The following is a 25011-nucleotide window of genomic DNA, read 5'->3' as shown; positions in this document are numbered from 1 at the left end:
TTCAGATTTTGAGCTTTTATTCTTATGGGAGACAGATAATCCTTAAATTGTTTGTATGCATAGTTTCTTTGAGATCAATATATTTTGTTCATGTAGCAAATATTCTTTTAATGTTTTTTTTAACTTCTCTTCCTCCATAATATCTTTCACTTTTGTGAATTTTCATTTTGAAGAGTTATCCTCTTTTTTTTTTCTTTGATGAGCTTTGCCAGTGTGAACTAAAATTTTTCTATTCCTTCCATTTTTGCTGTACTGTTCATAAATTCCAACTTTACAATTCTTATTTATCTTTTAAACTATTCAGGAACATCTTATGCTTCCATTCTTTCTCTCTTGGGAATCCACAGGATCCTCTGCCTGATATCAGGTGTTATTGATTTGTTTTCCTTTTGTCTTGCTATGTTTATTTATTTATAAATTCCTATGTTTTTTCTTTTTACTTTAATACCAGAGGCCATATTTCTTTCTTTGGTTAATGTATTGCTTGTTGGTTTATCTGCTTATGTTCATAGTCTTTTTTTCTTTTTTGAGTTTTTCTTTTTCATATGATTTTTTTCCTTCTTTAATCCTATTGTTTATTTTTTTAAACTCCCTCCTCTTTTATGGTAGTTTTCATGGGAGTTACATTTTAAAATGTCTTTCTCTTCCCATGCTGGAATTCCATAGTTCATTAACCCAGGTCTCTGCCCCACATGACTTTGGGGGGACAAAAGTGGCCCTATATAGATGCTGGATGTTCTTTCAAGTTTCGTGGAAGACCCATAGTCTTCCACGAAAGGTAACAGACATGTTACCTCTGTTCCTTAGTTCTCTGTCTCTGCAGCATAAAGTATCACATGGATTATCAAATTTCTTTTATTTTCCATTTGAATCTCTGAAACACTGGGAGGAAGAAGGATGTTAATGAGTTTCATCCTGGGATATAATGTCTTTCACCCTTTCTTTTTAAACCTTTGCTTTTCTGTAAAACTATGTAGAACAAAACTTTCCTAGCCTAAGCAAGTTTTTGGTGATTGGAGTTTCTTTGGGGGAGAAAAGATCTAGGAATTGATTTGAGATATAGTGTAAGCCTGTGAGTTGGTATGTCCAGCCTTGCCATCTGGTGGGATGAAGGACATTCAGGGAAGAAGACCTGGCCTCCTCTGCTGTAAGATCAAGTTTTTACTTTGTTTGGCTTTTTGGTGTCCTAGACCATGAAGACAATGGAAATTCATTTGTCTCTGGCATATGATTCTTATTTTGGAAAAGTTGACATGATCCTAGCATTTCCTGGAGGAAATGGCTAGTTCTCTGTCTCTTTGGTAATGTGAAATTGCCTTTATTTCTAGTTTATTTGCTGTGATTTTGATGAGGAGTAAACTGAGGTTCTAAACCAGAATGGGTCAGTTCCTTTTCTCCTGGGTCTGATTAACCTCTGTCTTTCCCCAAAGCAACCAAAGGCTTGTTGATTTTGCTACTCAATGCTGTATGGAAACAAAGTCTTTATTGATAGTAAAGGGATAGACAAGCATTTGGCATTTGGCCTTCAGGAAGACCAAACTGCCTGCAAGGGGACGCCAGTTGGTGGGCACTGGCTGGTATACACCAAGTACAAAGACTCCATTTTTCAACCTTCCTTATATACATAACTAGAGTCATCAAAACAATGTTTGCACAGAGATGTTATCCAAGAGGTTCTGGAGATATTTGTCAATAAGACAAGAATTCTCTGTTGTTGTAAATAAGACAGGAATTCTCTGGTGTTATCTCCTTCAGTCTCTCCCCAGAAAGGAATTTCAGATCATTTAGAATGGGGGCTGAAAACCGAAATTAGCCCAAAGGAAGTTGGAGATTAAACAAGGAATATCAAAGGGGGCTACCACCCCCAACAATTTCTCCCTTTTCATTTTTGATACTGTTGGTTTGGTTTTCCTATAAGGGTCAGCCTAACTAATGGTTTGTGTATTAATTGTTTTCATTTTTATCTATTTGGTTAGAATGTGGGTGTTTATGGTTTTGGATTAATTTTTATTGGCTTTAAAAATTTTTTTTATTTTATTCTCCAGTTTATTGGTTTCTTCTTATATGTTTTCTTTTTTGTTTTAATATATTTTATTTCCCCTCAATTGCATGTTAAAACAATTTAAAACATTTTTTAAACATGTTTTAGTTCCATATTCTCTTTTTCTCTCTATTCTTCCCCTGTCTTCTCCCTGAGATGGTGAGAATAGCTAAGTCATTCACAGTTCTTCAAGATATTGCTGTTACTATGCATAGAGTTTAGTTTTGCTCACTTTACTTTGCATCAGTTCATGTAAAGTCATTTCAGGTTTTTCTGAAATATCCTGCTTGTCATTTCTTATAGCACAATAATATTCTATCATAATTATATACAACAGCTTAGCAGGCCATTCCCCAATTGATGGTCATCCTTTTGATTTCCAATTTTTACCCACCACAAAAAGAGTCACTATATATATTTTTTGTACAAATAGGTCCTTTCCTCCCTTTTTAGATGTCTTTAGCATATAGACCTGCTAGTGATATTGCTGGATCACAGAGTTTTATAGTCCTTTGGGCATAGTTCCAAGTGGTTTTCCAGAATGGTTGGATGAATTCATAACTACAAAATAGTGCATAAGTGTCTCATTTTTTCCACATCCCCTTCAATATTTTCCTTTTTTTATCACATTGTCTAATCTGATAGGTGTGAGGTGGTACCTCTGAGTTTTAATTTGCATTTCTCTAATTAATTAATAGTTATTTAGATTTTTATATGGCTATAGATAATTTTGATTCTTTGAAAACTGTTTGTTCATATCCTTTAACTGCTTATCAAATGGAGAATGATTTGTATTTTTATGTTTGATTCCGTTTTCCATATGTTTGAGAAATGATACCTTTATTAGAGATAATTTATTTCAAAATTTTCCCCATTTTCTATTTTTCTTATAATTTTGATTGCATTTGTTTTGTTAGTGCAAAAAGTTTTAAATCATATATAATTGAAATTATCTATTTTGTATTTTCTAATGCTCTCTATATTTGCTGTGGTTCTATATTCTTCCCTTATCCATAGATCTGACAAAAAAAAAACATTCTATTCTCTTGTATTTTATTTATGGTAATGACTTTTATGTGTAAATCATGTACTCATTTTGACCTTATCTTGGTATATGTTATACTGTTTTCCAGTTTTCCCAAAAGTTTTTGTCAAATAATGAGTTTTTGTTCTAAAAGCTTAGAAATGTTTGGGTTTATTACATATTAGATAACTGTGATCATTTCCTGTAATGTAATATATATTTAATATATTTCACTGATCTATTGCTGTTATTTCTTAGCCAGTACCAGATTGTTTCAATAATAAGGCTTCTGGTAATTATTATGATATGGCTAGATTACCTTCTTTCACATTTTTTCAATGATTCTCTTGATATCCTTGACTTTTTGTTCTTCCAGATGAATTTTATTATATTTTACCTCTATGAAATAATTTTTGATAGTTTTTTTTTTCATTTTCTTATTATATCTTTTTATTTACAAGACATATGCATGGGTAATTTTTCAGCATTGACCCTTGCAAAACTTTCTGTTCCAACTTTTCCCCTCCATACCTCCACTCCCTCCTCTACATGGCAGGTAGACCAATACATGTTAAATATGTTAAAGTATATGTTAAACACAATATATGTATACATGTCCATATAGTTATTTTGCTGCACAAAAAAAAAATTGGACTTAGAAATAAGTTAAAAATAACCTGAGAAGGAAAACAAAAATGCAAGCGGACAAAAACAGAAGGAATGGAAATGCTATGTTGTGGTCCACACTCATTTCCCATAGTTCTTTCACTGCTTGTATCTGGTTCTCTTCATTATTGAACAATTCGAACTGATTTGGATCATCTCATTGTTGAAGAGAGCCATGTACATCAGAATTGATCATCATATAGTATTATTGTTGAAGTGTGTAATGATCTCCTGGTTCTGCTCATTTCACTTAGCATCAGTTTATGAATGTCTCTCCAGGCCTTTCTGAAATCATCCTGCTGGTCATTTCTTACAGAACAATAATATTCCATAATATTCATATACCACAATTTATTCAGCCATTCTCCAATTGATGGGCATCCACATAGTTTCCAGTTTCTGGCCACTACAAAGAGAGCTGCTACAAACATTCTTGCATACAGGTCCCTTTCCCTTCTTTAAGATCTCTTTGGGATATTAAGCCCAGTAGTAACACTGCTGAATCAAAGGGTATGATAACTTTTTGACCATAGTTCCAAATTGCTCTCCAGAATGGTTGGATGCATTCACAATTCCACCAACAATGTATCAGTGTCCCAGTTTTCCCACATCCCCTCCAACATTCATCATTATCTTTTCCTGTCATCCTAGCTAATCTGAGAAGTGTGTAGTGTTATCTAAGAGTTGTCTCAATTTGCATTTCTCTGAACAGTAATGATTTGGAGCATCTTTTCATATGGCTAGAAATAGTTTCAATTTATTCATCTGAAAATTGTCAGTTCATATCCTTTGACCATTTATCATTTGGAGAAGGGCTTGATTTCTTATAAATTAGAGTCAGTTCTCTATATATTTTGGAAATGAGGCCTTTATCAGAACCTTTGACTGTTAAAAATGTTTTCCCAGTTTATTGCTTCCATTCTAATCTTGTCTGCATTAGTTTTGTTTGTACAAAAACTTTTTAACTTGATATAATCAAAATTTTCTGGTTTGTAATCAATAATGATCTCTAGTTCTTCTTTGGTCACAAATTCCTTCTTCCTCCACAGGTCTGAGAACTAAAGCATCCTGTGTTCTTCTAATTTATTTATAATCTCATTCTTTATGCCCAGCTCATGAACCCATTTTGACCTTATCTTGGTGTACAGTGTTAAGTGTGGGTCAATGCCTAGCATTTTCCTAGCAGTTTTTGTCAAACAGTGAATTCTTATCCCAAAAGCTGGGGTCTTTGGGTTTGTCAAACACTAATTTGCTATAGTTATTGACTACTTTGTCCTGTGAACCTCTTCTGTTCCACTGATCAACTAGTCTATTTCTTAGGAAATACCAAATAGTTTTGGTGACCACTGCTTTATAATATAAATTTAGATCAGGTACAGCTAGTCCACCTTCATTTGATTTTTTTTTTTTTATTAGTTCCCTTGAAATTCTTGACCTTTTGTTCTTCCAGATGAATTTTGTTATTTTTTCTAAGTCATTAAAATAATTTTTTGGGAATCTGATTGGTATAGCACTAAATGGATTAGTTTAGGTAGTATTGTCATTTTTTTTTTTAATTATAGCTTTTTATTTGCAAGATATATGCATGGGCAGTTTTACAGCACTAACAATTGCTAAGCCTTTTGTTCTAATTTTTCCTCTCCTTCCCCTCCACCCTCCTCCCCCAGATGGCAGATTGACCAATACATGTTGCATATGTTAAAGTATAAATTAAATAAAATATATGTATATATGTCTAAACAGTTATTTTGCTGTACAAAAGGAATCAGACTTTGAAATAGTGAAATTAGTCTGTGAAAGAAATCAAAAATGCAGGCGGACAAAAATAGGGGTATTGGGAATTCTATGTAATGGTTCATAGTAATCTCCCAGAGTTCTTTCGCTGGGCATAACTGGTTCAGTTCATTACTGCTCTATTGGAACTGATTTGGTTCATCTCATTGTTTGAAGATGGCCATGTCCATCAGAATTTACCATCATATAGTATTGTTGTTGAAGTATATAATGATCTCCTGGTCTGTTCATTTCACTCAGCATCAGTTCATGTAAGTCCAGGCATTTCTGAAATCATCCTGTTGGTCATTTCTTATAGAACAGTAATATTCCATAATATTCATATACCACAATTTATTTATTCAGCCATTCTCCAATTGAAGGGCATTCACTCAGTTTCCAGTTTCTGGTGACTGTTACAAAGAGGGCTACCACAAAGATTCTTGCACAAATAGTATTGTCATCTTTATTGTATTTGCTCGGCCTACCCAAGAGCACTTAATATTTTTCCAGTTGGTTAGATCTGATTTTATTTGTGTGGAGAGTATTTTGTAGTTTTGCTCATATTGTTCCTGACTTTCCCTTGGGAGATAGATTCCCAAATAGTTTATACTATTGGCAGTTATTTTAAATGGAATTTCTCTTTGTATCTGTAGTTGTTGGATTTTGTTGATGATATAGAAGAAAGCTGATGATTTATGTGGATTTATTTTGTATCCTGCAACTTTGCTAAAGTTGTGAATTATAGCTTTTAGTAGAATCTCTGGGGTTCTCTAAGTGTACCATCATAACATCTGCAAAGAGTGATAGTTTGGTTTTCTCATTACCTACTCTAATTCCTTTAATCTCTTTCTCAATTCTTATTGCTGAAGCTAGCATTTCTAACATAATATTGAATAGTAATGGTGATAGTGGGCAACCTTGTTTCACTCCTGATGTTATTGGGAATGGTTCCAGTTTATCTCCCTTACATATGATGCTGACTGATGGTTTTAAATAGATGCTACTGACTATTTTAAGAAAAAAGTTCATTTATTCCTATACTCTCAAGTTTTTTTAATAGGAATGGATATTGGATTTTATCAAATGCTTTTTCTGCATTTAATGGTTTTTGTTAATTTGGCTAATGATATAGTTAATTATGTTAATAGTTTAACTAATACTGAATCAGCCCTGCATTCCTGTTATAAATCCTACTTGGTCATGGTGTATTATCCTGGGGATGATTTTCTGTAATCTTTTTGCTAATATTTTAAGATTTTTGAATCAATATTCATTAGGGAGATTGATCTATAATTTTTTTTCTCTATTTTCAACTTACCTGGTTTAGGTATCAGTCCCATATCTGTGTCATAAAAGGAATTTGATAGGAGTCCTTTATTCCCTATTTTTTCAAATAGTTTTTATAACATTGGAGTTAATTGTAATTTAAATGTTTGGTAGAATTCATGTAAATCCATCTGGTCCTGGGGATTGTTTTCTTAGGGAGTTGATTAATAGCTTGATTAATAGCTTGTTCTATTTCTTTTTCTAATATGGGATTATTTAAGCAATTTACTTCTTTCTCTGTTAATCTGGGCAGCCTATATTTTTGTCATAAATTTCACTTAGGTTATCAAATTTATTGGCATAAAGTAACTCCTAATTATTGCTCTAATTTTCTCTTCATTAGTGGAAAGTTCTTCCTTTTCATTTTTAAGACTAACAATTTGATTATACTCTTTCCTTTTTCTAATCAAATTTACCAAAGGTTTATCTAATTTGTTGTTGTTTTTTTTTTTTTTTTCAAAAAACCAACTCTTAATTTTATTAATTCAATAGTTTTTTACTTTCAATTTTATTAATTTCTCCTTTTAAATTTAGAATTTCAAGTTTAATATTTGATTGGGGGTTTTTAATTTGCTCTCTTCTAGCTTTTTTTTTTTTTTTTTTTTCTTTTTTCCCTGAAGCTGAGGTTAAGTGACTTGCCCAGGATCACACAGCTAGGAAGTGTTAAGTGTCTGAGACCAAATTTGAACTTGGGTCCTCCTGAATTCAAGGCTGGTGCTCTATCTATGGCGCCACCTAGCTGCCCCCTCTTTTCTAGCTTTTTAAAGTCCATTCTCATTGATTTCTCTTTCTTTGTTTTATTTAAGTAAGCCTCTAGAGTAAAATTTCCCCTTATTACTGCTTTGGCTGCATCCCACAAATTTTGGTATGTTGTCTCATTATTATCATTCTCTTGATGAAATTATTAATTGTGTCTGTAATTTGCCATTTCATCCAGTTATTCTTTAGAATGAGATTATTTAGTTTCCAATTACTTTTTGGTCTATTTTCCCCTAGCTTTTTATTGAATGTAGTTTTTATTGCATCGTTTATCTAAAAAGAATGCATCTACTATTTCTGACTTTCTGCATTTAATTTTGAGGTCTTTACATCCTAATATATAGGTCAGTTTTTATATAGGTTCCATGAACTGCTGAGAAGAAAGTGTACTCCTTTCTGTCTCCATTCAGTTTTCTCCAAAGATCTATCATACTTAACTTTTCTAATATTCTATTTACCTCTTTAACTTCTTTTTTATTTGTTTTGTGGTTTGATTTATCTAATTCTGAGAGTGCAGGGTTGAGATCTCCCATTATTATAGTTTTGCTGTCTATTTCTTCTTGCAGCTCTCTTAACTTTTTCTTTAGGAATTTAGATATACTACTTGGTGCATATATGTTTATTATCTATCTAATATGCATTATCTATGCATATATGTTGCATTATCTATGTTACCCTTTTGCAAGATATAATTTCCTTCCTTACCTCTTTTAATTAGATCAATTTTTACTTTTGCTTGATGATCTGATCTTGTTGGGAGTGGCTCTAGTTTATCCCCATTACAGATGATGTTTACTGATGGTTTCTATTGGGCCTATAAAAGGAAGGAGGGACCCACATGTGCAAAAATGTTTGTGGCAGCCCTTTTCATAGTGGCAAGAAACTGGAAACTGAATGGATGCCCATAATTGGAAAATGGCTGATTAAATTATGGTATATGAATGTTGTGGAATATTATTGTTCTGTAAGAAACGACCAGCAGGATGATTTCAGAGAGGCCTGGAGAGACTTGCATGAACTGATGATAAGTAAAATGAGCTGAACCAGGAGATTGATCATAATAGCAACAATATTATATGACGATTAATTGTGCTGAACGTGACTCTGATGGCTAATGCCAGTTCCAGTGATCTTGATTTTGATCCAGTGAATGTGGATCAAAACGTAACATTCTCACTCTTTTTGTTGTTGTTTACTTGCATTTTGTTTTCTTACTCATTTACTTTATTTCTTTGAGAATTGTATAAATATGTTTATACATATTGGATTTAATATGTATTTTAACATGTTTAACATATATTGAATTGCTTGCCATTCAGGGGAGAGGCTGGGGGGGAAGAAGGAAAAATCTGAAGTACCAAGGCTATGCAAGGCTCAATGTTAAATTATCCGTGCATATATTTTGAAAATAAAAAGCCTTAAAAATTAAAAAAAAAAAAGGACATCAATCTATTTAACTTAATACACACACACAAAAATAATAATTAGATCTACTTTTGCTTTTGCTTGATCTGAAATCAGGATCTCTACCCCTGCTCTTTTTTTTTTTTTTTTAAACCAAAACATAATAGATTCTGTTCTAGCCTTTTACCTTTACTCTGTATGTATCACTCTACTTTAAATGTGTTTCTTATAAACAACATATTGTAGGATTCTGGCTTTTAATCTACCCTGCTATCCAGTTCTGTTTTATGGGAAAGAATCTCATTCACATTCACAGTTTAAATTACTAACTCTTTATTTCCCACCATCTCATTACCCTGAGATACACTTTTCTCTTTTCATTTTCTCCTTTTCTTTCTCCCCTAACCAGCATCTCTCCCTCAATATGCTTTTCTCTTTTACAACCCCTCCCCTTTTTTTATTTCTTCCTCCTACTTTGGTCCTCCACTTTTTACACCTTTCCCCCAATAGTTCTATTTCTCCTTTTTGTCTTTCCCTTTCCTTTCCCCTTTCCCCTCCTACTTCCCTATGGCATGAAACAAGTTTCTCTGTGAAGGTAAATATGTCCAATATTCTCTTTGAGCCAAGTACAATAAGATTAAGATGCACCCAATGCCCACCCCCCCTTCCTTTCCCTCAGTTGTAAGCGATCTTTTTTGCCTCTTCATGTGACATAATTTACCCCATTTTACCTCTCATTTCTTCTTCTTCCAGTACAATCCCTTTTTCCATCCCTAGTTTCTTTTTTATATCATCACAATTAAGTCAAATTATACCTATACCCTCTAAATATACCCCTAGCAAATATACAGTTCTCAAGACTTAAATGTATCACCTTTCTATATGGGGATATAAATATTTTAATCTTAAAAATAAAACAAAACATTTTTTTTGCCATATCTACTTTTAAGGCATGATTTTTTTTCACACAATTTCTGTGTTTTCTTTTCCAAAGCTCTCATTTCCTTTCCCCATTATTCTTCTGATTCTGTTTTAACATCCTTCTTGAATTCTTTCAAGAGAACCTTTTGAGTTGGAGAGCAACTCATATCATCCTTTGAGACTTCATCTAGAGACATTTTGCCTTTAGTGTCCTCAGGGTTTGAGGTCTGTTCTTCCTATCTCCATAATAGCTATCTATGGTCAGAGATCTTTCTGATTTTTTTCCTCATTTTTAAAGGATAATGTCTGCTCTTAAGGCAAAGGGGAGATTGTCCCAATCTTCCTCTACAGGCAACAATGATTTTAAGTTGACCTGAGACTGGTGCCTGTTGTGTGGGCATGGCCAAGTCCTGCATGTTAGGCTGGGTTTCAGGGGCTCATCATTTGCCTTCTGTAGTTATGTTGGAAGTGTCACAGTTTGTCTGCTGACCCACTGGCTTCTGGACCAGGACAGAATAGCCAATGCTGCTGTATTTCAACTAAGAGCCTCTCAGTAGATTCCTCCAATGCATGTAGGCCTCTCTGTCCTGAGCTGCCCTAGTCTTCCCTGTGCTGCATCTGTGCTGGATTACTTTCCCCCCCTGCCTGATTGAGACAAACCCTTTCCTGAAGTCCTTCTTGTAAGGGTCCTTTAAATGGGCGGCCACAGCACAACAGGAGATTTGAGTGGCCCAGAAATAATCTCTGTGGATATAGGACTGCCCTCTTGGTGGGATCCTGGCCATAATAGCTTCGTAATGGGTGATGGTTCTCTCTCTGGTTGGCTGTGTGTGTGACCTCACAGGCCCTTTATAAGCCCACTGCTGGCAGCAAGTTGCTCTCTTTAACCTGGCTCCCTAGCCTGGGGTAGCCTAGCCAAGCTGATGGATAGTCCAGAGAGGTAAGGAGTTTGGTAGTGAACACGTGGGTCTTCATACCAGGTGTTCACTAGTGAGTTAACAAGTCAAGGAATTAAGTCAGGCCATTATGCGAGTAGGTATAATAAAGGCTTTTAAGATTTCACATGGCTGTTCTTGAGTGCGCTATCGATTATTAAACTATAGATTCAAGAAATCGTGGCCAGAGACCTTTGAAGGCTTCAGAGAAAACGAGGCGGGTAGAGTTGACACTGCAAAGGTCAGTGACTTCACTTAATCCCAGTTACCTCTTAAAAAAAAAAAAGGAAATTCAGGGGAAAAGATGAGTTTAGATGTTAAGTTTAAGATATCTTGGGGACATGGGGACATCTTGAAATGTCTTATAGGCAATTGGAAATAGAAAGCTATAGGTCAACAGAGAGATTACAGCTGTATAAGTAGATCTGAGAATAGTTAACAAAGCAATGAAAAAAAATTAATCCATGGGAACTTGTTAGGTTCTTACTAAGTGCTAAGTTGGTACTTAACAATTCTCTAGCTCAGAATTCATACCTTTAGTTCAAACCTTTAAGGGCGTTTTCACCTTGAAGGAATACTTTAAAGAAGCAAGTTCATTGGTTGAAGGAGTTCCCACAAGCCCATTCTCTGGGAGGATAAAAAGAGGCAACATTGAGTCCAAAGAACAGTCTAGACTGGGAGATTGAGTTTGGATGGCAGTCTGGATTGAGTCAAAGAGAAGATGTCCCGTGGATTCGCAAGTCCAGCAATCCCACACTTTTGGAGGGGAAGGCTCCAGAACCCTTCCAAGAATTCTGCTCACAGAGGAAAAGATTATACAGAAAAGAAACCTCCTCCCAAAGAAGGATTATAACTTAGAGATGACAGAACTTTACATTTTGGCTCCCACAACGTGGGGCAAAGATTTTTGCTTATCCTGACTCTGGCTGATTCTGAGCCCTTCCGTGAACTAGCCCAGACCTTGACAATTTGGCGCCTGAACAGGAACTGACAAGATCCTGATTCCAGGATAAAGAAAAAGAATCTCCCCTTTTCTTTTGATTTAGAACATAGGGTGGTCATGACCTTGAAACATAAATCCATCAATATGGGAGGTATTACATATAATTACATAAATTACATAAATGCATAGTAACATAACACATGCTAAAAGTGATGTAACAAATAACATGATCAAATAATCATAAATTGAGAATTTATATATGTCCATAAGTCCATTGTCCATTAGTTCATGTGCCAGAAATCCAATAATTCCTGCATGTTTTGAAGTCCAACAATAGTCTCATCTTGTGTTAGGGAATCTTCAACAGTCTCCTTATCAGCCATACTCTTTCAGTGTCAGATGTTTCTTAGAGCTTCTCTCTTGTTTTGAGGTTTTTCTCTTTTTCTGTCTCCAGGTGCTTGTTGCCACCCATCTGTTTCCTTCTCCATCTATTTCCTTCTGTCTGTTAAAATACAAGCAAACCCTCTCTCCCAGTTACCCTATCTTATTTCCTTCTATTTATCACTTTCTAAATCTCTTCTCATCAACTGGCAATTACAGGAACTTGATAAGATCATATGGAATATTATAAAGAAAAAAAGGTGGCCCAGGACTATGCAGAGCCCTGCAGGTCTCTTCATCTTTAGCAGACATGATCTAGAGCAAAGGAGATTAAGAAGTAATCAGATAGATCGGAGGAGAACCTGGCACATAAGTAGTGTCTTGGGAACCTAGAGAGAAGGAATATCAAGGACTGTGTGATTTATAGTGCCAAAGGCATTTCTCTGGAGAGAAAATTTTTAAAAAGGCAATTAGATCTACCAATTAAAAGATCATTGATACCTTTGAAGAGAGTTTGAATGATGAGGTCTGAAATAAGATTGTAGAGGGAGAAAATATTGAGAGGAAAAGAAGTATTCATTATAGGGAGTATTCATTATAGATTGCTTTCTCAAGGAGTTTAGCCACAAAAGGAAAAAAAGATGTGGAAGCATAGCTAACAGAGATGAAAGGATCATGAGTTTTTTGAATTTGAGGGGAATAGGAGCAAAATTAATGATGGCGGAAATAATCTAAAGGCAAGATCAATAATAGAATAAGAGGATAAGAAATTCAAGAGAAAAGGAGAGTGTAGAATTGAATTGATTCACCAAGGGATTAAGATGGGGAAAAGGAAGCAAGGTGCAAATGTCATGATCTAGGAAAAGAAGTGAGGGGTTGAGGAATGAGAGGGCTTAGGAAAAATGAGAGGTTCCAAGGGAGAGGGAGAAGCAAAATAACATATTATGATGAGATAAAGAAATTTCAGAAATCATAACCAATCATTAACCATGATTAAGATAGTAGATGGCAAGATTAAGATTATTAAAATTTTTGCGTGTAACTGAGATTGGTTAGAAAGTTAAGCCATGTGAAATGAATAAGTTGAGGAATTAGGAAATTAGGATAGTTGAGAGAATATCTATATATATGTTGCTGTTCTTTAATGTGAAGGCAGCTGTTGGGGAAACTCCAGGCATTAAATTTTTAAAGAAGGGAAGTATCTAGGCAGTCTCTAAGCGGAAGGTATCAGAATTTTGACTAAATATAAATATGGATTGAGTGAATCTCAAAGGAAGAACCTGGTAGGGGAATTGGGGAGCGTGGAGTATTCTGATTCCTCATCTCAACCAGTGAATTGGAGGAATGAATGAAACCAGTTGTTAGGTTCTTACTAAGTGCTAAGTCGGTACTTAACAATTCTCTAGTTCTGGCCTTTACTGGGAGTTTTACTTGTGAATTCCTGGGGATGGAGCTTGCATGCTTAGGAGGAGCAAGTTCATTGGTATATATGTAATGTATTGTTGTCTCCAGAAACTGCGGATCGCTCTCTGGTCTAGAGGAAAGACTTCTTCCTCCAGAGAGCCGCCTCAACTCTGACCTAGAGCAGAGACCCCCTATCTCTCCAGTGCCGCTCTCTTTTATCTTCCCAGAGAATGGGCGTGGGATAATGCAAGGGCTTCTAGGAAAAATTACTTCAACCAATGAACTTGCTCCTCCTAAGCATGCAAGCTCCATCCCCAGGAGTTCACAAGTAAAACTCCCAGTAAAAGCCAGAACTAGAGAATTGTTAAGTACCGACTTAGCACTTAGTAAGAACTTAACAACCAGTGAATGGTTTCAGTGATGGAAAGAGTGGCCAAGGAAGTAATGTCATCAAAAGGGAGCCAAATCTTTGAGAGTCAGAAGATGGAAAGAATGGGAAAGGAAAACATTTCATGTTTGTTAATAATTAAGCAAGTACTGAGAATATTGTGGGTAGCTTTAGAATGAGAATATTTGAGAAATTTTGGTTGAGGGGGAATAGGAACTAGGGATTGGGAATTGGAGAGGCAGGGGAAAAAAATGTGAATAATGACATCCAGGGATTCAAAATCAATGAGTTGGGGAAGGTTTTAACTGGGTGAGAATTTATTTGGTTTTCAGGAAAGAATTCCGATAAGTTGTCAACATCTTTAAGGTTTTGGCCTAAGGGTGAGTTCTATCTGGGATTTATCCAGTTCTGGTGAGAGATCATTTGAAAAAAGAGCTAAAGAATGACATTTCACCCCTTCTCCTAAATTATTTTTCTTTCCTTAATTCAAAGGCATGGTATGAGATGAAATGGTGTTTCTCTACTTTCCCAGAAAGGCTCAGAAACTTAGCACAATGCAGCTACATTTTTTTCTTTTTACATGGAAGATAGGATATTTGTTAGGGTTCCATAGGATGCTGTTTCTTTATTTCCCCAGGAAGACAGGAAAACAGGGTGATTCCTAAAGGAGGAAACCTGGTGTGATGTAATGACATTTCCTTACTCCAAAAGCTAGAGACTGGTGTGCCATGGAATAATGTTTCTTCATTTCCCCAGGAAGGCTGGAAGCCAGACAGGAGACCAGATAAGGTGGGAATGGCCCTTCTCTTCTTTCCTGCAGAAGGCAAGGGACCTGCCCACACAGAGTATGTGCCAGAAACAGTGCTTGAATCAGTATGTTCTTGATGTCAAAGCTAATTCACATAATATAGCAACAATATCCAGCATTTCTACATTTAAGGTTTTCAGATATTTCATTTTATCCTCATAATAATCCTGTAAAATAGGTGCCCTTTTTATAGATGAGGAGCTTAAGTAATTTGCCTGTTGTTAAATAAACAGCTAGTAAGATAGGAAATCCCAACAAAATAACTTTTTAACCAGTTTCATCCTTTATTTACTAGTTTCTTAAACCTGCCTCCAATCCCTGTATTCTTTTATCTTCAGTGACTTACTCTTCCTGCTCTTCAGTTTTTCTCAGTAATAACTGAGAGTAGTTGCCAGTGATTCCTTCAGTCTGCTTCCAGTTCCAATCCTGCAATCAAAAACTTATACAGACTTTCCCCGAGCTTCTCCTGTTTTCATGTGCTGTGAATCACTTGTAGAATCACAACTTAAATGAATTCAACTTCTTATGTATCAGACTAAAATTTGAATGTATCAGACTAAAATTTGATAAGTGCATTAAAAAAAATCTCAAAAGACTTATTTTTCTAGTACAAGCAGAGGTACTGAGGTAGGAACTGGTGCAAAGGAATGCCTTTCTGGGGAAGCAGAGAAACACCATCCCATCTTACATCATGCCTGACTTAATTCAGGGTGAAGAGAATTTATACTTGGGTGTTGTCCAAAATGAAGCCTGTGGAGGAATAATCAGGAATAATCTTTCTGAGCTAGCATAGTTTCCCTTCATGGTTGATATTAAGACCAACAGCAAACAAGTTAAAAGAGCCACTTTTTATGGTGGCAGGGACTCTGAAAACAACAACAAAAAAAGCCCCCAGAAACCTTATATATTCACAAAGTTACAAAGAAAAAGACAGCTTGGGCACAAATCAAACTAAAATTCATGGAAGATGTGAAAAACAAGTGTTTGCTAAAAATGTTTTATCAATAAAATGAGGGGGCTAGAGGAAAAAAATTGTAAAGGAAATGAGAGCATGGAAAATTTTTTGGCTATGAAATGAAATACGCATTTTCTTCTAGTTTTTCATTCTTTTGATTTTATTTTAAAATTTCTTGCCTCATGGGAGTCATTGATTTCTATTTGGTCCATTCATTTTTTTTTTATTTTGAAAAAAAGATTATGGGAAAAATTTAACAATTAGTAGACCACCTTGAAAACTATGACATCCTCTCTCCCCACCATTGACATGCCTAGACATGATATTTCAAAATATCTTAAAAGAAAACTTCCCAGATCTCTTAGAACTTTAAAGGGTATAATGGAAGTAGAAAGAATCCTACCTATCATTTCCCGAAAGAAATCCCCAAATAAAAACTCCTGAGAACATGATATCCAAAATCCAGAGCTTTCAGGCCAATTAGATAGGATAAGTTCAAGTACTGAGAAACTACAGAGAAGATTACATGATTTAGCATCCTCCACTGTTAAGAAGCAGAGTATGATATTCCAAAAGGCAAATAACATAAACCTATAGCCAAGAATAACTTACCAGAAAAACTTAATATAATCTTGTAAGATGAAAGTGGATTTTTAATGAAATAGAAGACTTCCAATTAGTCTTGATGAAAAGAACAGGACTATCTTTAAATCTTTGAAGTTTTTAACAAGAGTTCGGAGAAACATTATTCCCCTTTTTTATCTGATTTTTCTTATGCAGCATTTTTCTGTTCAACTATGTATATGCAAATATCTATTCCATTTAGTGTGTCAAGTTCAGAATGAAAATTAAATTTTAAAACAAAATAAAAAGTTTCACAGATTTAGTCCTGGCTCCCAACTCTCTGTAAATAAATGCAAATTGTCTTCAGTCACTTAATCCCAAAATGTATGTATCTTTGTATTAGTTAAATTTTTCTGTGTATTTTTTTCTCTTTGAACTATGAATACTTCCATGAGCAAGGGGTTATCTCTTTCTCTCTCTGCCCCTCTCTACTATGACTAGTCTAAAGATTTGTATATGAAAGACAACTAAAGTAACAAGAATTTATCAATTACTTAAAGGACCGTTGAAAAATAGTTAATCTTATGTTGACTCATATTTATATAGTACTTCAATTAGAGCATACTAGTGTTTCTCAAAACTGCTATCCTATGACTTCTGGATTCTCTGTTGAAAAGAGAATTTTCTCAAGAGAAAATTCCAGTCCTAGTGATATTTTCCTATTTCACATTAATATTAAATATTAAATTATTCATGTATCAGATTTTATATTCTGGGCAATAATTTTTTCAATATGGAAATAGGCTAATTTTCATGCCAATATTTCTAAGATTCCTCTTTGAAACAGAGATATTCAATAAAGTCATAACTAGGATGAGGCATCTAGGACTCCACAGGAAAACTTCCTCCCCTCAACAGTTCAGAAATTACCATCTTTGTGCTTTAAAATGTTTTATATTTTATAGGTCTGAAATTTCAGAAAGAAGGCAGATATTGGGAGACTGAGTGGGGTTACAGACTAGTAGAATTTGAAGAAGGAGATGGGAATGGGCTACTTCTGGAACTAACTGTATTTATAATCATACTGTCACTTCTATGGACCTCCCACACCATTTTTTTTAAAGAAGTTTGTCTGACTAGACTATTGGTCCAGGAACTCCTCAGAATATGAACATTTGTATTGCTTGACTACAGATTTTGTAACATGGGTTTTGTTTTTATTTATTTTTTTGTTTGTTTTTGTTTTTCATTCTCAGGAGGGAAAAAAAATCAGATAATTTGTTGATTGAAAAATTTATAGTTTTTTAAAAGAAAAATTAAAATTAAAACAACAATTTAAAGTTGTTTGACAAACTGTATATATAACAATTAACATTTCTAGTCTTTATCATCCTTATGTATTATGAGGATTTCTACCTAAAAGAAGTGGAATGTATTTAATCTTCTTCCTCTGAGATCCTCTCTTTTAATATGAGTTCAAATGTCTTTTAGTATTGTTTTCATTTCTATTATTTTATTTTGCTGAGATACTTGCCTGGGGTCACACAGCTAGGAAGTGTTAAGTGTCTGAGGCTGTATTTGAACTCAAGACGGGTGCTCTATCCACTGTGCCATCTAGCTACCCCCATTTCTATTATTTTAATTCAGGTCAAGTCAAATATTTATTAAGCACCAAGTATGTAGCTACTTGTATTAAGCAGTGGTGGGGGAAAAAAAGACTAAAAAAAAATTCCATTTCTTCTAGAATTTACAACAGTGGTAGGGAGACAACATGAAAAACAACTGTGCTGCAAATGAGGTATATGCAAAATAAATTTGGAATAATTTTGTAATTATGTATTGGTTGGAGCTTTTTGAAATTGGATTTGCCTTTCTCGTCCAATTTAAAAGTGAAATTATCATTTATAAACCCAGTCCAACTCTTGGATAACACAGAAATTTTGACATTCCACATTTCCAACCAGGGCCATTACACTTTTTCCCAGGCAGACTTGTAGCCTCGTATAAGGACTTGCCATATTGATACCAGATTCAAGTGATTCAAGCCCACCTTACATGTATTGTTCTTCTGGTTCTATTTTCTTTCAAGTGTTTATACAAGCATTCTTGTGCTTCTCGGAATTCCTCATTGTGGAGCAGTGATATTACATTCATTTACCCATTGATTGGCAAGGTGTTGGAACATTTGTTTTCCTTCCTTCCCTCCTTTCTTGTTTATTATTATTTTTTACTAAGAGTGTGTATGTAAGAGAGAGAGAGAGAGAGAGAGAGAGAGAGAGAGAGAGAGAGAGAGAGAGAGAGAGAGAGAGAGAGAAGAGGAGAGGAGAGAGAAAGAGAGGAGAAATTGGCAACTGGGGTTACGTGACTTGTCCATGGTCACACAGCTAGAAGTGTTAAGTGTTTGAAGCCAAATTCGAACACAAGTTCTCCTGATTTTAAGACTAGTGTTCTATTTACTGCACTGCCTAGTTGTCCACAAATAAAGTATAGAGCAATGGTCTTTACAATAAACAGTTCACGTAGAAGCTTATACAGAAAATATGTAATCATATTGGGTTCATAACTGATCAGTTGTTTGAGGTCATTTTATTGTATTTCAGGACATTTTGTTCTGGATCAAGGAAGAAGAGATAGAGACTTTAGTCTCTCATTAGTATCAGGAAATAGGGGTCACATTTTCCTATGGAGTTTATTTTAATCAGAAAACTTGACCCATTTATTACATATCCTTCAAAAGGATCCTGATGAGTTTATGCAACTATTGAAAGGAGAGAGAGCACAGAATGTGAAGACACATTTGAAGCAAAGTATTTAGTAATATTAGAATGATTCCAAAAAAGACAAATCCAAGGGAGGAAAGCTGAATATAAATCTAGTTCATAAAACAGAAATACTAACAAGTTCATGTTTAAGTAAAAATTCTGATATACCAGAGCACAGTGAACAAATACACATACTGTAAAGGAAAATGACCTAAAATTCCTCAAAGAGAATTCTTCAGACTCAACTACTAATGAAGAAAGGAAGGCAGGAGGGTGAGGAATGGTGATGCATGAAAACTCCAAAATGGCTCAAAATAGTATTGAAACTATTAAAGAGCCCATATTAGATAAGAAACTGGATTAATTATTCAATTCTTAAAACTAAGTTTAAAAACAACAGAACAAAAAAGTATAGAAGAAAATTTAGAAAAATACTTTTAATCAAAATTTTATTGATATCTTTGTTTTTACATTACAAAAATTTCTCTCAGTATTGATTCCCTCTCCTAGAAAGCCATCCCATCTAGCAAAAGATTTTTAAAGAAAAAGAGAGAATTAAACCATCAGGACAGATCAGTACAGTAAAAATGTCTGAAAGCATAGGCAACGTTCCACATCCATGGACTTCCCACCTCTACAAGGGAGAGGAATATCTCAACTTATATCTCTTCTTTGAGGCCATGCTTATTTCTTGTAATTTTGTAGCATTGACTTTTGATTGCTCTGTGGTTTTGGTTCTTTCCATTTATATTATTATAGTCATGATATATATATGTAGTCTGTTTACTTCATTGCATCTATTTATGGAAGTCTTTTCATGCTTCTCTGTATTACTCATATTCAGCATTTCATAAAGCATAGTAGTGGTGTATTATATTGCTATACAATAATTTGTTTAGCCATTGCCCAGTTGAAAGATACCTGTTTATTGCCACAAAAAATGTTGCTATAAATATTTTGATGGGAGGTATGAATAATTATTGAATGACAAACCAAAGTAAATGATCACATAATAGAGAAAACTTTTGTTGTTGTTGTTATTGAGGCAATTGGGGTTAAGTTACTTGCCCAGAGTCACACAGCCAAGAAGTGTTGTGTCTTGAGACCAAATTTGAATTTAGGTCCTCCTGACTTCAGGGCTGGTACTCTATATACTGCACCATCTAACTGCACCGGAGAAAACGTTTTTAAAACAGCATTTATTTTCCCCCAATTACAGATAAAAATAATTAACATTTGTTGAATTTGTTTTTTAAGTTTTGAAATCTAAATTCTGTCCTCTTCCTCTCGTTTCTCCTCCTGGAGATGATAAACAATGTGATATAGATTGTATATGTGCAATTATTTAAATATTTTCATATTTGTCATTTTTGGAAGAAAACACAAATTTTTTTAAAAGTGCAAATTTGCATTTTCTACTCTATATTCAGTCACCATTGCATCTTTCTCTGGAGGCAGATAGATAGCATTTTTCATTATGAGTCCTTTGAGATTCTTTTGGATTAGTATATTGCTGATATTAGCTAAATCATTCACAATTGTTCATTTTACAGTATTGCTGTTACTATGCAAAATGTTTTAATTCTGCTCACTTTCTTTGCATCAGTTCATGTAATCATTCTGTTCACAATTCTTATAGCACAATAATAGCACAGAGATAATTTAAGCCATTGTACTCCAGAAGAGTATAACCAATCAAACCTGTATAAATCATATTATAGGGGAAAAAATTCAAGAAAACTTTCAAAAGCTTTTTAAAATAGACAAGTCAGCAAGAATGTTAAGTATTTTCTATGTAACAAGCAGTATGCTATGGAGAAAAAAAATAAAAATAATTCCTGAACTTAACAACTCATTTTTTGAAAAATACATGTAGGACAAATTGAAGAGTATCTCAGAGGAAAAACAGTAAGTGGGTTGGGAAAGAAGATAGAGATATTAGACCGGAAATGGCCTCTTGCAGAAAATAAGATTTTACCAGAGAGGTGAAGAAAGCCAAAAAAAACCAGGAGTTGGAAACAAGAAAAAGCACTACAGTCATGCATCATTACAGTCAGCAAAAAAGTACAATTAAAAAATGAAGATCTATATGTCAATATCACTGAATCATAGAATATGTTAAAGTAGAAAAGAAAGACTGAAAAGATAGGAAGGGGCCAGGTTTTGAAGAATTTTAAACGCCAAACAGATTTTACATTTGATGCTGATGGTAATAGGGAGCCCTTGAAGTTTTTTGAATTAGAAGAATGATATAATCAGACATTTACTTCAGGAGATCACTTTGGGCATCTGGGTTAGAAGATGGACTAGAGTAGTGGGTAGAGATTTGAGACAAGGATTATAACCCGAAAATGATTGCAATAGTCCAGGCATAAGATGATGAGGGTTTTATCACAGTGGTGGCAATATGAATAGAGGAATGGGATAAACTTGAAGAATTTTGCAGAACTTGAAAGAAAGATCTGATAGCAGATTGGATATATGGGATAAGTACAAGTGAAGAGTCAAGGATGATGCCTAGATGAGGAAAAGAGGGATCATATGTCTTTGGAATTACAAGAAAATACTAGATTAGTATTACTATTAGGAAAATTGATTAATGAAGAAATAAAGATGATGGAGAATTCTGTTGGAGAAGTTGAAATGGAGTTGGGATCAAGGGTTTATGTAGAAGAGTTTGTCTCAGCAAAGGAGAAAGGTTTCTTCTTCATGTGACAAGTAAAGGAGGAAATGAGAGGAAAAGATAGATGAAATGAAGAAGGAAAAAAAGAAGTTATTGGTGATGGGCTCAATTGTTTCTGGGTTTATTTTTTGTATGAGGCAAAACTCTCAGCTAAGGGATTGGGGAAAGATTATGCCAAAGTAAATTTATGGTGAGCAGGCTGGTTTCAGAAAGGCCTGGAAAACTTAAATGAATTGATGCTGAAAGAAATGAACAGAACTAAGAGAAGATGATGTACAGTAACAAAATTATGTGATAATAAATAAAATAAAAATCAAACCCTGAGATCACTAAAAGTAGACTGTCTCCAGATAAAGCCCCAAAGGATGACATAAATTGGTCCCCATCTTACAAGACTCTCTTGAAAGAAATTAAAAAGGATCTTAAAAGAGAGCTAGAAGAAAAATAGGGAAAGGAAATAAAAACCAAATGGGCATTAAATGAAAAAAATGGAGAAAGAAATAAAACCTATAGAAGGAAGATATGATAAAAGAATTAATAGTTTGTGAACAAGAGATGCAAAATTTTCTCTAAGCAATGAAAAACACTTTAAAAATTAGGACATGTTAAATAGAAGCTAATGAATGGAGGCAGCTAGGTGATACAGTGGATAGAGCACTGGCCCTAGAATTTGGAGGACCTTAATTCAAATCCAGCCTCAGAAACTTGACACTCACTAACTGTGTGACCCTAGACAAGTCACTTAACCCTAATTGCAAAACACATACACACACACACATATGAAAATACTAATGAATGTATGAGACATCAAGAAATATAATAACATAGTCAAAAGACTGAAAAAAAGGAGAAAACATGGATTATAACTTTTTAAAAAAGCTAACCTCAAAAAGAGATTGAGTAAAGAACTTTAGAATCATTTGACTACCTAAGAAAGATCATCATCAACAATTATAAAAACAGAGACCCTAGATGTTCTATTTCAAGAAATTGTAAAAGAAAACTTCCCATATCTTTTAGAACCAAAGAACAAAGTAGAAATGGTTAGAATCCACAGGTTACTTTCTGAGGGAAAAAATGGAAAAAAAGAAAGAAAAAGAAAACCCCCAGAAATATTATACTCAATCTAGTACCTTTTCAAAGACAAAATACTACAAGGAGCTAGGAAAAAAAGCATTTAGGATGCTGAGTGAAATGAGCAGAACCAGAAGATCACTATACACTTCAACAACAATACTGTATGAAGATATATTCTGATGGAAGTGGATATCTTCAACATAAAGAAGATCCAACTCACTTCCAGTTGATCAATGATGGACAGAAACAACTACACCCAGAGAAGGAACACTGGGAAGTGAATGTAAATTGTTAGCACTACTGTCTATCTACCCAGGTTACTTATACCTTCGGAATCTAATACTTAATGTGCAACAAGAAAATGGTATTTACACACATATATTATATCTAGGTTATATTGTAACATATGTAAAATGTATGGGATTGCCTGTCATCAAGGGGAGGGAGTAGAGGGAAGGAGGGGATAATTTGGAAAAATGAATACAAGGGATAATATTATTTTAAAAATTACTCATGTATATCTACTGTGGAAAAAAATTATAAATAAAAAAAAAAAGAAGAAGAAAAGCATTTAGGGACCGAGGAGCCAGTCAGGAAAGGAAGAAAAAGAAGTGAGCATTTATTCTGTGTCTACTATGTTCTAAGCACAGTAGCAAGTGCTATTAAGTATATGAGGTCAGATGTGAACTCATGTCTTTATTTCCAGGTCTGGTACTTTATTCCACATACCTTTGAATAATGTAAAATTTGACAGCCATTACCAGGTGGAGAGTTTAGAATATGATATTCTAGAAGACAAAAGATAGAGGCTTATAACAAAAAAATAACTCACACAGGAAAACTGAGAATAGTTCTTTAGGGGCGAAATAGATCTTTAATGAAATAGGCTTCCCAGCATTCCTGATGTGATTAAGTAGAAAATTTGACATACAAACCCACTGACACATAAAAAAGATAAATATGAGTAAACAAGCATAAATGATTAAGCAAGGTTCTACTTTTTATAGTCTCTTTTTTTTGGGGGGGGGGGTGAAGCAGTTGGAGTTAAATGACTTGTCCAGAGTCACACAGCCAGGAAGTGTTGTGTCTGAAGCCAAATTTGAACTCAGGTCCTCCTGACTTCAGGGCTGGTACTCTATCCACTACACCAACTAGCTGCCCCCTTTTTATAGTCTTATATGGGGAGATGATATATGTAGCCCTTCAGAACTCTGTCATCATCAAAGTCATAGAGGGAATCAGGCAGAAGACCTGAGAATGAGGCTATCTTGTTCTGGTGATCTCAAAAGAATGGAAAGAGAGGAGAAAAGAACTACACTTAGAGAGGAAGAATGGAGGAATTCATCTCACATAAATGGAGCATGTAAGTACTACTAGGAGTAGGGAATGTGGTGGGGGAAGGGTGAAGTAGTTAAAGTAGGGTGAAATATACATACACACACAGTTAAGTTCAGAAATCACATCTTACCCAACAGAAAAACAAGGAGAGAAAGTGTTTAGAAAAATGGAAGGAATAAATGGGAAGGCAGGTTGTGTGGGTGTGTGGGTGTGTGTAGATTGGAGATTAGGTAAAGACAAAGCATATTCTTAAAGAGGGGGCAGACAACAAAAAAATATAAGAAAATAAGATGGATTAACATAATCAGAACTTTAAATGTAGATGATATGAACTCACTTGTAAAATGGAAGAGTAGCTGAATAGAATAGAAACCAGAATCTTAACAGTATGTTATATATTAAAAACATAACTGAAATAGAAAGATAAATATGGAGTTAAAATAAGGAGCTAAAAAGATGACAGGAACAAATAATGATGAATGTTGGAGGGGATGTGGGAAAACTGGGACACTAATATATTGTTGATGGAGTTGTGAAAGAATCCAACCATTCTGGAGAGCAATTTAGAACAATGCCCCAAAAGTTATCAAACTGTGCATACCCTTTGATCCAGCATTGCTGCTATTGGGCTTATATCCCAAAGAAATACTAAAGAGGGGAAAGGGACCTGTATGTGCAAGAATGTTTGTGGCAGCTCTTTTCATAGTGGCTAGAAACTGGAAGATGAATGGATGTCCATCAATTGGAGAATGGTTGGATAAATTATGGTATATGAAGGTTATGGAATATTATTGCTCTGTAAGAAATGACCAACAGGACGAATACAGAGAGGTTTGGAAAGACATCAACTGATGCT

General features: G+C 34.5%; 1 protein-coding gene across 2 annotated transcripts in view; it reads left to right on the top strand.

The window, feature by feature from the left end:
- DCAF12 (DDB1 and CUL4 associated factor 12) overlaps positions 1 to 25011 on the top strand; it is a 117351-nt gene that overhangs the window by 43306 nt on the left and 49034 nt on the right. The gene's annotated exons all lie outside the window — the stretch shown is intronic.

Source organism: Sminthopsis crassicaudata, chromosome 1 (genome assembly GCF_048593235.1).
Source record: "Sminthopsis crassicaudata isolate SCR6 chromosome 1, ASM4859323v1, whole genome shotgun sequence".
NCBI classification, from domain to species: Eukaryota; Metazoa; Chordata; class Mammalia; order Dasyuromorphia; family Dasyuridae; genus Sminthopsis; species Sminthopsis crassicaudata.
This window is presented reverse-complemented; position numbering and strand designations above follow the sequence as displayed.